The 15,020-nt window shown below is 39.2% G+C and overlaps 1 protein-coding gene across 3 annotated transcripts in view; it reads right to left on the reverse strand.

Moving 5' to 3' along the window:
• The window catches only part of fam53b (family with sequence similarity 53 member B), a 124,151-nt gene extending 109,616 nt beyond the window's left edge, over window positions 1–14,535 (reverse strand). For 2 of the 3 annotated variants that reach the window (XM_043712643.2, XM_043712641.2), the window contains exons 1-2: window positions 13,699–13,960; window positions 7,223–7,351 (exon numbers count right to left, since the gene is read on the reverse strand). The gene's annotated coding sequence lies outside the window, so the exon portion shown is untranslated. Of the gene's footprint in view, window positions 1–7,222; window positions 7,352–13,698; window positions 13,961–14,104 lie in introns of those variants that run through there. The other variant, XM_043712642.2, reaches the window with a different exon arrangement.
• Window positions 14,536–15,020: the final 485 nt, after the last annotated feature.

The raw sequence follows: 15,020 nt of genomic DNA on the forward strand, positions 1-15,020 counted from the left end.
TTGGGGGAAGGGTAAATACGATGCTGTAAGACAGGATCTGAGGAGCATAAGTTGGGAGCATAGGCTGTCAGGGAAGGATATCGTGGAAATGTGGAACTTTTTCAAGGAACAGATACAACGTGTCCTTGATGTGTATGTACCTGTCAGGCAGGAAAGAGATGGTCGTGTGAGGGAACTTTGGTTGACGAGGGAGGTTGAATGTCTTGTAAAGAGGAAGGAGGCGGCTTATATAAGGTTGAGGAAACAGGGTTCAGACAGAGCAGTGGAGGGATACAGGATAGCCAGAAGGGACCTGAAGAAAGGTATTATGACAGCTAAGAGAGGGCATGAAAAATTTTGGCAGATAGGATCAAGGATAACCCCAAGGCATTTTATGCGTATGTGAGAAACATGAGAATGATGAGAACGAGGGTAGGTCCGATCAAGGACAGTAGTGGGAGACTGTGTATTGAGTCGGAAGAGATAGGAGAGGTCTTGAATGAGTACTTTTCTTCAGTATTTACGAATGAGAGGAACCGTATTGTTGAAGAGGAGAGTGTGAAATGGACTGGTAAGCTAGAGGAGATACATGTTAGGAAGGAAGATGTGTTGGACATTTTGAACAACTTGAGGATAGACAAGTCCCCCGGGCCTGATGGGATATATCCTAGGATTATGTGGGAAGCAAGAGAGGAAATTGCAGTACCGTTGGCAATGATCTTTTCATCTTCACTGTCAACGGGGGTGATACCAGGGGACTGGAGAGTGGCGAATGTTGTGCCCCTGTTCAAAAAAGGGAATAGAGATGACCCCGGGAATTACAGGCCAGTTAGTCTTACTTCAGTGGTAGGCAAAGTAATGGAAAGGGTACTGAGGGATAGGATTTATGAGTATCTGAAAAGACACTGCTTGATTAGGGACAGCCAGCACGGATTTGTGAAGGGTAGGTCTTGCCTTACAATCTTATTGAATTCTTTGAGGAGGTGACGAAGCATGTGGATGAGGGTACAGCAGTGGATGTAGTATACATGGATTTTAGTAAGGCATTTGATAAGGTTCCCCATGGTAGGCTTATGCGGAAAGTCAGGAGGCATGGGATAGAGGGAAATTTGGCCAGTTGGATAGAAAACTGGCTAACCGGTCGAAGTCAGAAAGTGATGGTAGATGGTAAATATTCAGCCTGGAGCCCAGTTACAAATGGAGTTCCGCAGGGATCAGTTCTGGGTCCTCTGCTGTTTGTAATTTTTATTAATGACTTGGAGGAGGGAGTCGAAGGGTGGGCCAGTAAATTTGCAGATGATACGAAGATTGGTGGAGTTGTGGATAGTGAAGAGGGCTGTTGTCAGTTGCAAAGGGACTTAGATATGATGCAGAGCTGGGCTGAGGAGTGGCAGATGGAGTTCAACCCTGCCAAGTGTGAGTTTGTCCATTTTAGAAAGACAAATAAGAATGCGGAATACAGGGTTAACGGTAGGGTTCTTAGTAAGATGAGGAACAGAGGGATCTTGGGGTCTATGTTCATAGATCTTTGAAAGTTGCCACTCAGGTGGATCGAGCTTGTAAGAAGGCCTATGGTGTATTAGCGTTCATTAGCAGAGGGATTGAATTCAAGAGTCGTGAAGTGATGTTGCAGCTGTACAGGACTTTGGTTAGGCCACATTTGGAGTACTGTGTGCAGTTCTGGTCACCTCACTTTAGGAAAGATGTGGAAGCTTTGGAGAGGGTGCAGAGAAGATTTACCAGGATGTTGCCTGAAATGGAGAATAGGTCATACGAGGATAGGTTGAGAGTGCTAGGCCTTTTCTCATTGGAACAGCGAAGGATGAGGGGTGACTTGATAGAGGTTTATAAGATGATCAGAGGAATAGCTAGAGTAGACAGTCAGAAACTTTTTCCCTGGTTACAACAGAGTGTTACAAGGGGACATAAATTTAAGGTGAAGGGTGGAAGGTATAGGGGAGATGTCAGGGGTGGGTTCTTTACCCAGAGAGTGGTGGGGGCATGGAATGCGCTGCCTGTGGGAGTGGCAGAGTCAGAATCATTGGTGACCTTTAAGCGGCAATTGGATAGGTACATGGATGGGTGCTTAAGCTAGGACAAATGTTCGGCACAACATCGTGGGCCGAAGGGCCTGTTCTGTGCTATATTGTTCTATGTTCTATGTTCTAGAACTTATGATAAAGCTAAACTTAAAAAGGAGTGTGACACATTTACAAAAAGTTCTCACTCTATTACAGTCAGATAAACATATGTTTCATCAACACAAGCACTAACATATCTTCATAAACATTTCCAGTGGATCATAATTAAATGCATTATTTTGAGCTTTTTTTTTCTCCTTGACCCTTCTTCTGAAGATGGTGACTCAAGTGGGGTAAGTCAGTTAGTATAGGATGAAATAAGCCATGCCTTTGTTCTAAGGATAGTTACTGAGCATTTGCAAAAAGGAGCTATATCAAAGTGATGTCAGATCACATGGAATTGGAGCTCCAATTCTGTAAGCTCCAGATAAAACATCCTCTCTTCCCATCTTTTGTATCTAATGCTATTCAATGAAGACTGCTAACTATACAATTGAGCATGGACTTCATCTTTCTGGAACCAGAGGCAGGTGTTAAGGGTCTAAAGTGAAGCCCAGACATGGTACATTGCAAAGGAATAAAATCAGGTTAACCCAACAATCTAATCTCAGAAGTGGAGGAAATACCCAAAGTGAAGCTCAGCAGTGATAGGGGCTGAATAACAATGGATTTCAACGTGTACCTAAACACCAAACCATGAAATGGCAAAACTGCATAGAACCCGAAAAAAAAGTGTGAGAGAAGCCCCACAGCAGAGAATGTGGTAAGTAACAAGAAGAAATCAATTGTGTGAGTAAAGTATTACAGAAATCAAATGTGCATACAGAGATGGGGAAGAGATTAATACTCAAAAAATACACTGCCAGCAAGCATGCAACGTAACAAGGCATTGTCCAATCCACAAAGGCTTTCTACCATTTCAACCAGTTTATATAGAGAGCTATGAGTGGAGAGGAGAAACCAGTACTATCTGGAAAACTAAACACAGGCCACAGCAACAAGGCATGCAAAAGAGTTAAACTATGAACAGTTCCTGGGGATGCGGCAGGACCACAACAGGAAATAACTCCCTGACCGTAGAAACCTATACAACAAATTTGATGTACAAAGATTAAAGTAGGTAGCAGGGAGACCGAAATTGGATACTGGAAACAGTTCCACAGACTCTTTTCCAAACATCCCTGGACCTGGGGAAATATGAGAATTGGAGTGAGGAATCAAGCATGTGCCACACTTTGCTTCAATGAAAACAAAGATTAATAATGCCCTTGTACATGAGTTTTTATTAAGAGGACTATTTGCAAAGCTTTAAATATTGTTTATTTGGCAAACACTAAGGGGCTTCAGCCCTAGCATTACAAAATGGTGAGACAACACCTCATTTCTCCCAACACAGAAGCTAGAAATGGGGAAAAGAGACAGTGCCAAAGCAGATGATGATAAGATACCAGATAGCATTTTGTATGTGTTTACAAAAAAAAACACAGGAAACCATTACTCAAATAATTCGTTGACTGGAACTTTTCAATCTTTCTGTATCTTTGAATTCAGATGACACTGTTCCTGAAAATCCAGCTGTCTCTTTTAAGGAGAACCATTCCTTTCTTCAAGGAGATAAAGCAGCAGTAAAATTATCTACTGTTTGCTGAATTTCAACTGGTTCTGTACAACAGCAACTACCATCACAATCAGGAGAGGGAGTTGCTCCAAGAGGTGAAAGCTTAACTACTGCAGGGAAGCAAGAAAGTAACATTGAACTAGTTCAATCAAGTGAAACTACAAAAGAATTATGCAACTAGTAAAGCAATCATAGGATTGGAGATATCTAGAATTAGTTTGAAAGAGATTTTCAACCCTGCAAGAAAGAAATTTCAGAGCGTCAAAATTGTTTTTAGTCTATCCGTTGAAATAAAGCAAAATGAGCTTGATGCCACTGAAGGAAAAAAACTTCAAACCTCAGAAACAGTTCACCAAGAGGTGGTTTGAAAATAGCTAGCAACTGGTGAAAAGCTATCCAGGGAAAAGTAGGCACTGAGTTTTATACTGGATTCTTATACAACTGACATATCAAAGAGACATCCTGGTGAGAAAGTTTCTCTTTCACTGAAATATTCAGAGCTCAAAGCACACCATAAATATTAGCTGAAGAAAACATTTGCTCTGATCCACAAGCAATGATCGCCCCTCTGAAAAAAGAAAACTCCGAGTAGTAGAATAGAGATCTTCATTTACAGTATTGAAGACCATACTGGAAAAGCAAGCCCTCGTTATGAAGGTCATCAACTCAGAAAGATTATGTTCTTGCAAAGAAGAAATACATGGAGAAAGATGCAAAATTCAAGTCCTCAGCGTCTTGCTGGTTCAAACTCTAGGATGAGATTAAGACTAATAGGGACATGGCAGATTCTGCATATTCAGCTATAGTCCAATCCTCCATCAGATTTCTAGATCACAATATTGCAGAAGAGTTTTCCAGAGATCCCACTGCTGATGATGGGCCACTTTCAAAGTTTCCTCTTGGTCATGATGGCAAGCCTTCATGTTTTTCTGGTGTCCTAGGAGCCTGGATCTACATACAGGAGTATACACTAGTTGAAGTGTGTGTCTCCAACAACTTAAGAAACTCGTGACAATATCGCTGCCTTTGCATTTTATCTGTTATCAGAGGCTGGATCTCCAATCTACCAAAGATTTTTCCATTCTAAGGAGCACACCATGCCACGTGTCCTCAAGTAGGGTTAAGAATATAGTTGAAAATCAAAATGTTGACAAGAGGAGACTTGCAGGATGGGTGAAGTGTGAGTAAAGAATTACATGTTTATGATCAAGTACTAATGGTTAAATGGGGTACCAAAAATGGAGGGGGTCACAAAGGCAAACATAACTTTATTGTAAGGCTGTCTTAGGCAGCATGTGTGAAAGGAGCCATACCATAGTGACAACATATCACATGGAGTTCAAACCTGGGTCTCCAGACAAGACTTTTTCTGTATATTGTTGTCTTCAGTAAAGACTTCAAAATGTTCACTGAGATGAATGTGGACTTCATCTTACTACAGTTAGCGCTGACTGCTCTCTTATAACTTTCCCAATTGTCTAATGTTTCTTGACTATATAAGGATATTCAGATCATCCATTTAAAGAGTTACCTTAATATTAACATAAACTTGTTTTAATTGAATAAGTGACATCAGTTGGAAATCTAGGTTGAAGCACTGGTAAGATTTGTAACCCTATTCCAATAGGAACTACTGGTTTTCAGAAAAATCTAATAGAGATGCTGAAGGCCACCTTTTGTGTTCTTCCCATTATTCTTAGTGAGCCCAGCTAATATGGCATAGATGAGGATCAACACTAAATCATATTTTGAGAGCTCTAAAGTTGCAATGTTTTAAAAAAAAGTTCTTTACCTCATTCTGCTTTTTTGTGCCTTCTAACATTCTCCAATCAAGAATGAGAACCTATTCCTAGACTATGCTGTTTTGAAGACTGTGTGAACAGGACAGTGTGATGGAGCAGCAATTTCCTGCTCAGTACTTAATCATCTCGTCAGTGACAGCACTAGCACTTGCTGCATGCAATGACAGTATGAGAAAATCACAGGTCAAACTAACTTGTCACTCAGTCAGCAATACAGTGTGTTACACTGTCATATGCTGCTCAAGTTACAAAGGAAAAAGTTATACTATCTATTGATCGAATTCTAGAAAGCCTGTTTCCGAAGCAGAATGGATTAAAAATTACCCATTTACCATTAAACGTCTTCTGTGCGAGAGAAGCTTTCTGGGGTCGGGGTAGCAGACAAGGTGGTGGTTTTGGGGTTGGATGTGTCTGACAGGGTTGGAATAATGCAATGGGGTTGGATTAGTGGAGGTTTGATTGTGTCATGGTTGTAGTCAGGGGAGGTGTAATGTGGGAGGGTTCCAGTAGTGACAAGAGGGTCAGCTTAATAATTATCCAGGAGTTAAGCTAAGTTTTCAAATTAAATATTAGATTAAATAAGGCGCAACTCTGCAATGGACTCAGTCAAAGGAACTGCACATCAGAAAATTGAATTTCCTGGATAATTCCCATGGAGTCAACTGTGTCAGAGATTCCATAGGGTTACAATGTGCAATTTCAGTCTATATTACAGAAATTATCCTGGCCAGAGTATCTGGGCTAAAGTGGCTAAGACTTTAGCTCAGATAGACAGATTTTGAAACAGTAAAGGGAATCAAGGGTGATTGGGAAAAGGCAGGAAAATGGAGTTAAGGATTATCAGATCAGCCGTGAACCCACTGAATGATCAATGACCTATTTCTGCTTTTAAGTTGTGTTCTTATACAAGTTTGAAGAAAGCTTTCCATTTTCACATCTATCTCTTTGAGCTTCAATGTCACATCTACCCTCATGGCACATGCAGGCTGACATTTCAGTACATTTGGAATCATTGGTTCATACCAAACCACACCACATTATAGAACCAGCGTGCGCTGATAACTACATAGATATAACATACAGACAATTCATAAGAAGGATATATTCCCTGATGTGTCAAAGCCACAATCTCATCTGTAGAATTCGATAAGATGTCTCTTGCAAACTATTTCAATGATATGGACTAAGATGCAGCAAAACCTCAAAGACTGAATCACTTCCAGGTTTCCAATATTATATAGAAATATCTCATGTCTAAAACATTAACCCAATGCTACTGAAACTTTTCAGATGGTGACCTTTAGAGGTTCAAAAATTGGTGTGACCCCTCTGAGAACTGTGAGGCTGTTGGTTGGGGTGGGGGTGGATGGGGTTTGTGGGAATGTAGGTTTTGTAATTTAGTTGCATTGCTGTCTCAGGACTCATGACCCCAAAATTGGAGTCTTCACCTCTACTTGGGAAGCCCTACATAAACTGATTTTTTTCCCCCTTCTATACAGTTACAGACTAATATGAAATGTAATTCACTGTTTATTTACTTATTTCAACTCTTAAACATTTGCAGATTTTAAAAACTGTGTTAACCATTATTTCAATTAATACTAATTTCTGAAAAAGCATTGCACAACCTGCAAATGAAACAAAGGAGTTAATGAGTGGAACAAGCTAATGTGTCTGCTTTAGTTTAACAGCTTAAAGGTTTCACACAATAGATTAATGAGCAGGTATGCACAGCACCGTACCTCAAACTTGACTTTTTTAGTGAAGGTTATTGAGACAGCTTGTTTAGGCAGACTCAGTCCGAGGAAATCTCCAAAAATTCCATATCATTTCTGCTGTGCTCTCTGCTGATTGGAGTTTTACTTCTGAGTCTGTAAACCAGGAAATTTACAAAATTGTTTCAATAATTAGTTAGCTTCTTCTAAAAAAAAACTAAAATAAATGAAAATCTGACACTGAATTCAATGGCATGATACTGATGATTTCAATGTGCTCTCCAACTGTAAAAAGACAATGAGCCTTGACAGACAAGTTGTAATAGACAGCATTGATCCTTTAGAAAATAGCGCAATAAAAATCTAAAAATGGCATTACCAGCTCCTACAAAAATTGCTTTCTTTAATTTGAAGTGATTTTGATGGAAAGCTATTCATCTAGAATATTTTTCATGAAGAAACTGTTTTATTTAGGACCAAGGGTGTATTATGATTGCTTTTCATAAATTCTTAGGTTTTGTAATTCACAAGCTAAATGAGACAATACAAAATGTTCCATTGTACATTTGCCTCAATACATTGCTAATTATTTTCACTCAGTGGCCACATGGGTCAGAAACAAATTTCTAACTGGCAGATTGCTTCAATTTGATGATTGGCAAGCCATGTTATTAAAGTGTAAAGACACAGATCTCATGAAATAGAAAATCTCAAATTACAACTGTAATAAACCATGGATTCTCATAATAAATATGGCTGTGTCCCTTGCTCCATCTTGTGACACAGGAAATGTAGACTATAGTTTTCACCAAAAAATCCTCAGCTTGAAAATTCATTTTCCATGAATATATTGTTTCAACAACAATTATTTCTCAATAATGTGTTGCAAATCATTAATCCTTCCCTATGAAGGCTGTAGTATAATGGAACATATATTTGTGTGTTTTGGAGCTGTCTTTAATTTAAAAAATAAAAGTAATGTGATCTACCCTAAAGTATAGATGACAAAATGCTTTTGTGACAGAGGTTAAAAACTAAAAGGAAGCCTGGATTTTTTCTTCTCTGGAAGGAAGGAATGACAAATGTCAATGATCAGTTTAGAATTGGAGTCTAATCCGCGTTTCTACCTGGATCTGAGGCCCATATGATTTACATTGCCATGGAGGTGAATTTTGACAGTGGGAGAATCCTCATGAACCACTGAAGGATCAGATTGCATGCTTTTCTAAAACATAATGAACTCCACATCAAGCTAGTCTGCCAGGATCTGGAAGTGAATGTGCAGCTGGAGGCAAAATGTCTCTACATTTCAGCATGCAGGAATATCAGGAAGCGCACACAGATTAAACAGATAATATTCATATTCAGCAACTAACTGGAATTTTATATTTTTAAAAGTATGTTATTGGTAATAGTGATTGCAGCATATTAAAATGGTGTGTTGCAAGTTGTTTTTAATGTAAAGGTGAGCCAAAAACAAACACAGTAACTTAACATATTGAATTAATGATCTATAATTGATTAATTGCTATTGAAGTTTGTAATGCAAATTTGGATTGTATTACTACCTTTCAATCACTTCCAGTTCTTTTTATAAAATGTGCTTTACTATTTTGTATGTTAATTCAAAAAGACTAATATAGGAAGGGGAAGAATTCCTCTAAAATACCCAAAAATTCTAAGAAATTATTCAATACTCAGTGAACAAGAAAGATTTTCTTAAAAAAGACACAAGAAATCATCACATATCTGTGAATAGTATGTCTTGTTAATGACTTTGCTGACAGTCCCTGCTTTTAAACATCAATAAATACAATTTACCAGAGCTCAGTGTAGAAGACACTTATGTGGGCGGATCCAATCCATGTATAATTGTGTTATCCAATCTTATTAATGTTTCAAACAAAAAACTTTAAAATTTTCTGCTAACATTCTGAAATAAATTCTCAGTTAGAAACAAATGTTTAACAGAAACTGCCATGAACTCACTCTTTGGAATTGTCTGCAGGGCACCTGCAAGTCTTTGTTCAACTTTGGGTTTGCTTACCTGACAGTGACAAAGCAACAGTAACTGTGGAGAAGAAAGTGAGGTCTGCAGATGCTGGAGATCAGAGCTGAAAATGTGTTGCTGGAAAAGCGCAGGTCAGGCAGCATCCAGGGAACAGGAGAATCGACGTTTCGGGCATAAGCCCTTCTTCAGGAAGGGCTTATGCCCGAAGAAAGGCATGTTCCTGAAGAAGGGCTTATGCCCGAAACGTCGATTCTCCTGTTCCCTGGATGCTGCCTGACCTGCTGCGCTTTTCCAGCAACGCATTTTCAACAGTAACTGTGACATGACCAAATCATGTTTAAATCTAGCAAGATGATTTCTTATCCCAAGAAAGTTAAGATTTTGCAATGAATTAATACATGTGGTTTTCTAATAAATCACTTTTGAAGTAATTGCTACTGTAAATGTTCATGAAAACACACAAATGGAAACCATTACAAATAAAAAGTGTTTGCAGATGAACAATGCAAATCATTGCCAAAACATGTTGTTACTTCCCATATGTTAATGAGAGTAAAAAGCATTCTTCTTCCTGACATCCTCCATCCTAAAGAAATATTTGCCAATAACATTACACAGGGATGGTGCCTAGTTAATCTGATCATGCAGTTACAAAGGACTACCAAGACTTAAAGAAATGATGCAACACTTGGTAACAGTTTACTTGGTCAATCTTCTGTACTTAAACGGTGGCTCAACATGAAAATTGGGATTTGTAGCTGGAAAACTGGAAGTAGCTCTGCAGAAATTCTCCTGTTTTCCTCCTCCTCCTTTTTGATACAGATCCACAGAGGGATTACAGCTAATTAGTCAAGAACAGGCATTCCTACTGATTTTCTTTTCATTGTCTGAGGGGAATTGCAAACAATTGTTGTGCTTTACTGCTTCCCAGCCGGAATCGACTATCACAGCACAGTCCAGGAATTTTATTTGGCATCATCATGGTCTATAGCCACCAGGGTGAGGAACTGTTATTCTTTATATTAAAAAGCAATTTGTCCTTTGCTAGATCAGCACTTAACATTGCACATAACAAGTGTGCAATTGTTAAAGATAGTATGCCACATACATTCGAAAATCACAATTCAAGATTTTAAAAAAAAATTGCTGCTTTGTTCAAGGATGAAGATCTTCAGTTGAGATTCTGAGCTGGTAATTAGTAGTTCAGGAGAAGTAGTAGCCCCTTTGGCATGTGCCAAGTCTTTGGCTAACTTTGAACAAAAATATGGTACTGAACTTTTTCTCTGTGACAGCACAATCTTCAGAGGTATGTTCTAGTGCCAGCTTTGACAGTGGTACATATCACCTCTGACAAAACTGGTGCGAGTTTGTCCCCAATTAATTGGTCAGCCTCACACTGTCATTAGTGCAGGTAAAGTAAATGATGTGAAAAAGCTGACCAAATTACAATCAGCAAACAAATAAAAACATACAACTGGCCCAATGCAAAAGCAAATTCTTTTAATCCAAAGTTCTTTCCAAGGGAACACAATCAAAATGGTGGTCCTTCACTTTTATAGCATTGATCAGCAAGGAATGATTACTTTTTGTTATTTTCACATTAATAATTTGTAAGTATTTTCAATGTACACTGTGTAATTCTCAAAAAAGGAAGCCTTAAGACTACATTTCAATGTTAGAGAATTCCCCTGAAATATATAAAATTATGCAAATAAGCATACATAGGAAAAATGGCAAGAACTTTGTCCATTGATCAAATTCTGAAGTGCTCAAGTTTGTTTCATTTCATACATCACCCAAATCCACCCATTGTTCTTAATCATGCATAAACTGATTTGGCACAATCACTTTTGGTGAAAAGAATGTAGACTTGGATATTGGTTCCATTGCTTAATACTTGATTCTCACAAAGTTAAAACTATTCCTTGTTCCAAAATAATCTGATACTCAGCACTGTGCAGAGAGGGATTACATTTTCAAGGTGCCCTCTTTAGATAAGGTGCTTTGTGCTTTCTCAAGTTGATGTAAAACATTCCATGTCACTATTCAAAAAAAAAAGTGGCTATGTTTCCCAGTTCCATGATCAATATGTATCCCTTAAACAACATCACATGAGAAAAGATTATTTGACAATTTAGATCATTGCTGTTCATAGCATTTCCAAATTTGAAAAATGATTATTGTATAACTAAACTTCAAGAAATGTTTCCCTTTTTTGTGAAGCTAGTTGAGACATCCTAAGGTCATGAAGAGATGTAAAAGTTTAATCTTCAAGTTATTTCTTGAAGCACTTCAGAACATTTTACAAAGCTAAAAGATGCTACTGAAATGAATTTAACCACAGGAAAGCCAGAGTACCATCTCATTGCCTTTTAGCTGGTGAAAAATTGAAAAAAGTACAACCATTGGAAAACATGGTCAACAGCAGAAGATGAAAGATTCAGAAAGAACACTTAAGTGTGAGGACCGGATGGGTGGACAACATTAGAAACTGGATGAAGAAATGAATATTGTACACAGAAATGTAATGAATTGAGGGGACCTTTTACATCCCCTTATGGATTAGGACTAATTAAGGAAGGGGAGCTGCTCCTCAGATGCTGCCTGACCTGCTGTGCTTTTCCAGCACCACTCTAATCTAAACTCTGATTTCCACCATCTGCAGTGCTCACTTTTGCCTAATTAAGGAAGGATACAAACGAAAGTTCTTGCTGTTTGAAAATTAGCTGAGGCTTGATGCCATATAACAAAGTAACATATCAGCATATTCATTTGGTAAGTCTTTTGCTATTGAGTCACAGGTTGTGGATTCAAGTCCCATGCAAACATTTGAGCATATAATCTAGGCTGATATGTCTGTTTGATGAAGGAATGCTAAAATGTTGGTGAATGATATGTTGAGTAGAATTATTTTTCAATCAAAAGGTGGGAGTTCTTCTAGTCTCTTGGCCAATATTCCTGCCTCAACTAATGTCACCAAAATTACTTGCCCATAAAACAACAACAATTACATCCCAAAAGTAATCCATTTTCTGCTACATTGCTTGGCACATTCCAAAGATACAACATGTGTTAGAAATGTAAGTGAAGGCTGCCTCTCTGCATCAACTTGCACAAGCTTAGACTTTTTAAAACAATCTCTTCATTGTGGGTCCTCTTTGGGAAGCGAGATAACCAAGCTATCTGCCAACTCAAAGGAATTAAACCTTTCAAATATTTGTAATTCTTTTCCATTCTTTCTCAAAAGCTATTAGGAAACAAGTGTTGTACTAAAGTAAAATAATAGGGCATAGTATCATGCTTTCATTGGAAAATATCAAACATTGAAACTGTTGAGACTCTAAAAGGGGAAATAGAACTTTGGCCAATGCCTGTAAGTGGTATGTGACAAAAGGGAACAAGTACAACTCATGTCTTAGACATATCATGCGACAACGCACTGCTGCCAACTGCCTTCATAAAGGCATCCAAATGTATTTACCATATACTGTACAGGGTTCTCTATGTGACACCAATCTTAAACCTCAAAATACCTTACACATTCCATTCTCCCAATTACAAACAGTCACGTATTGTAGCACTAGCCTGTAGAGGAGGAATATACTACAGTAGCTGATCTTGGCAGCAAGTCATGCCTTCATTTGTCAACACAGTTAAAAAGAAACATCATCTCTACTTTGTCTTGAGACATCAAGAAAGCCCAGTCAACTGTTTAACGAAACAAAATCAAGAAGTTCTATCAGAACATCAACAAATAGGTTAAAATTTTACACGCTCGCAAAAGCTACCCAGGCAAAACATAAATACATAAAATATTTTAACTGCCACCCGATTCTTTCCAGAGAGCAAAGTAATGTTGATGGAAACACGGTTGTTCCAAGACGATGATTGCTCAGTAATTATCTATCAATTATTTGCTCGAAACGGGTTTTGTTTTGCTGCAGAGTGTAAGAAATCATGCCCTATGAACCTTGTTCCCCACCCCTCCCCCAAAAAACAAAACTTGAAGGACTTTCCCTTTAATACAAATGTGACAACGAGAAAGCAAACACGCGGAGGAAAAGTCCCTGGGATAACTGGCGTTTCCCCAAATCATTGGTGTACTGCTGGGAATACGATCTTCCTATGGCAGCCTTCAAGGGCAGACTTAGTGTATCGAGCCCTCGCCATGTGCAACCCAGCAGTGCGCTGGCAAACTGCTCTAAATGAGCTGGAAAGGATTCGGCCAGAAGCAGAGACTCCAAAAGCTGAAGCTGTCACTAAAAATACCAATCAGCGCCTCCTCCAAACAAATAAAGCACTTTCCACCTCCCTCAAACTCCACCGCATGATTTCTTAATAAATTAAAAATCAAAGTTAAAACTATTGAACAATAGGTTCAGGCATCATAAACTGTATATGAGCGTTTGCCCGTTCTTGTTTATTTAAATATTACTTTTGGCACGGGCTGGATATGAAACTACTGTATAGTCACATGAAAATTAATACCCACAGGATCATCCATCCTTTCAGGATGAAGAGGATGCAGAGACGTGCTGGATCTTAGATATACCTATATATACACACGTAAAATATATATTTTTGTTACTCCAACGTTATTTCTTCAAATCAGATTTCCGCTCCTTTGAGCGTCTTTTTTTTTGCCCTCACAATTCCTGGAGGTGCGAAGCTGAGGACATGTTCACCCCAGTAGAAAGGTTTCAGCTGTTGTTCACGCTGCTTCTGCCTAGGCTGCCTCAGCCCTGTCACAAACTCAATATCAGAGCTTTGGACGCTACACATTGTAACAATATCCGCACACAGCCACTCCACTTCGCAACAAGGGAGGGAGGGACCCACTGTGTCAACTTGCCCGAAGCCGTTCCGTGCGGCACCTCGCCCCCTCGCTCAGCAAATACCTTGCCGAACTTCTCTGCACTCTCCCGTCCAGACAGCCGGCAGCTTTCCTCCGCTCCGACCTCTCCTGCACTGTTCCACTTCCCTCGAACAAAAACCCCTCTCTTCCTGATGTGGAGCCGTCCACTCACAACTACTGATCAGCTGAAATTGCAAAGGGAAGTAGGCTTGTCACTTCCTGGACGGTCTGTAGTAGGGAATCTGTGTCTTTCCTTAAAGGAAGAAATAGTTGTTGTTGGACGGCCAGCCGTGCAAAGTAGGAACGTTCCAAACAACGTGAAACGCCAGCTTTATAAAAATGATTCGTTTTCAGATTGAAACTCCCCCTCTTCCACGCCCGAGCCCCCAGGCTTTGAATCAGGAGTACTTTCGTGATTATCGTGCTAGATGGCGCAATGACCCAAGTGAAAGCGAGCTCCCATTACTACAATAAAGAAAATTGGCTTTTAAAAACGGGTGTTTGTCTGCAGAAGGAGCTGAGCAGCCAAAAGAAACGGCCACATGAATACACGCAATAGCATTTCTTTTACATGAGAGTGTATATGTGACAGATGTGAAACCTAGCCCCAATATGTACGGCCTCTGCTCAAACATAACATATCTAAAAACAATTGAGTAAAGCATAAAGTCGACTGCAAACACCAGCTTTGGCCACAGTTCATGTAATTTGCCACAGATTCAATATATGGCACAGGACCCATGCAGATCAGGAAAGTGCAAGCGTTGATTTCTGCCCTCAACTAGAAAACTATAGGAGTGTCACAACAGCCGTGCCATTTACATAGCCTTAACCTGATCAAACGTCTTTCATTAGAGTTCTTTTCACGTTGAATGTACGCGGAATGGTAACAAATTACTTAGAAGAGACAACCACAATAAGCATTCAAAGACGTTCAGAGAAAACTTTTAAAGTGAGGA

This window comes from Chiloscyllium plagiosum, unplaced genomic scaffold, assembly GCF_037043375.1.
Source record: "Chiloscyllium plagiosum isolate Xiang-an unplaced genomic scaffold, Cpla_swu_hap1 HiC_scaffold_22, whole genome shotgun sequence".
Classification (NCBI taxonomy): domain Eukaryota; kingdom Metazoa; phylum Chordata; class Chondrichthyes; order Orectolobiformes; family Hemiscylliidae; genus Chiloscyllium; species Chiloscyllium plagiosum.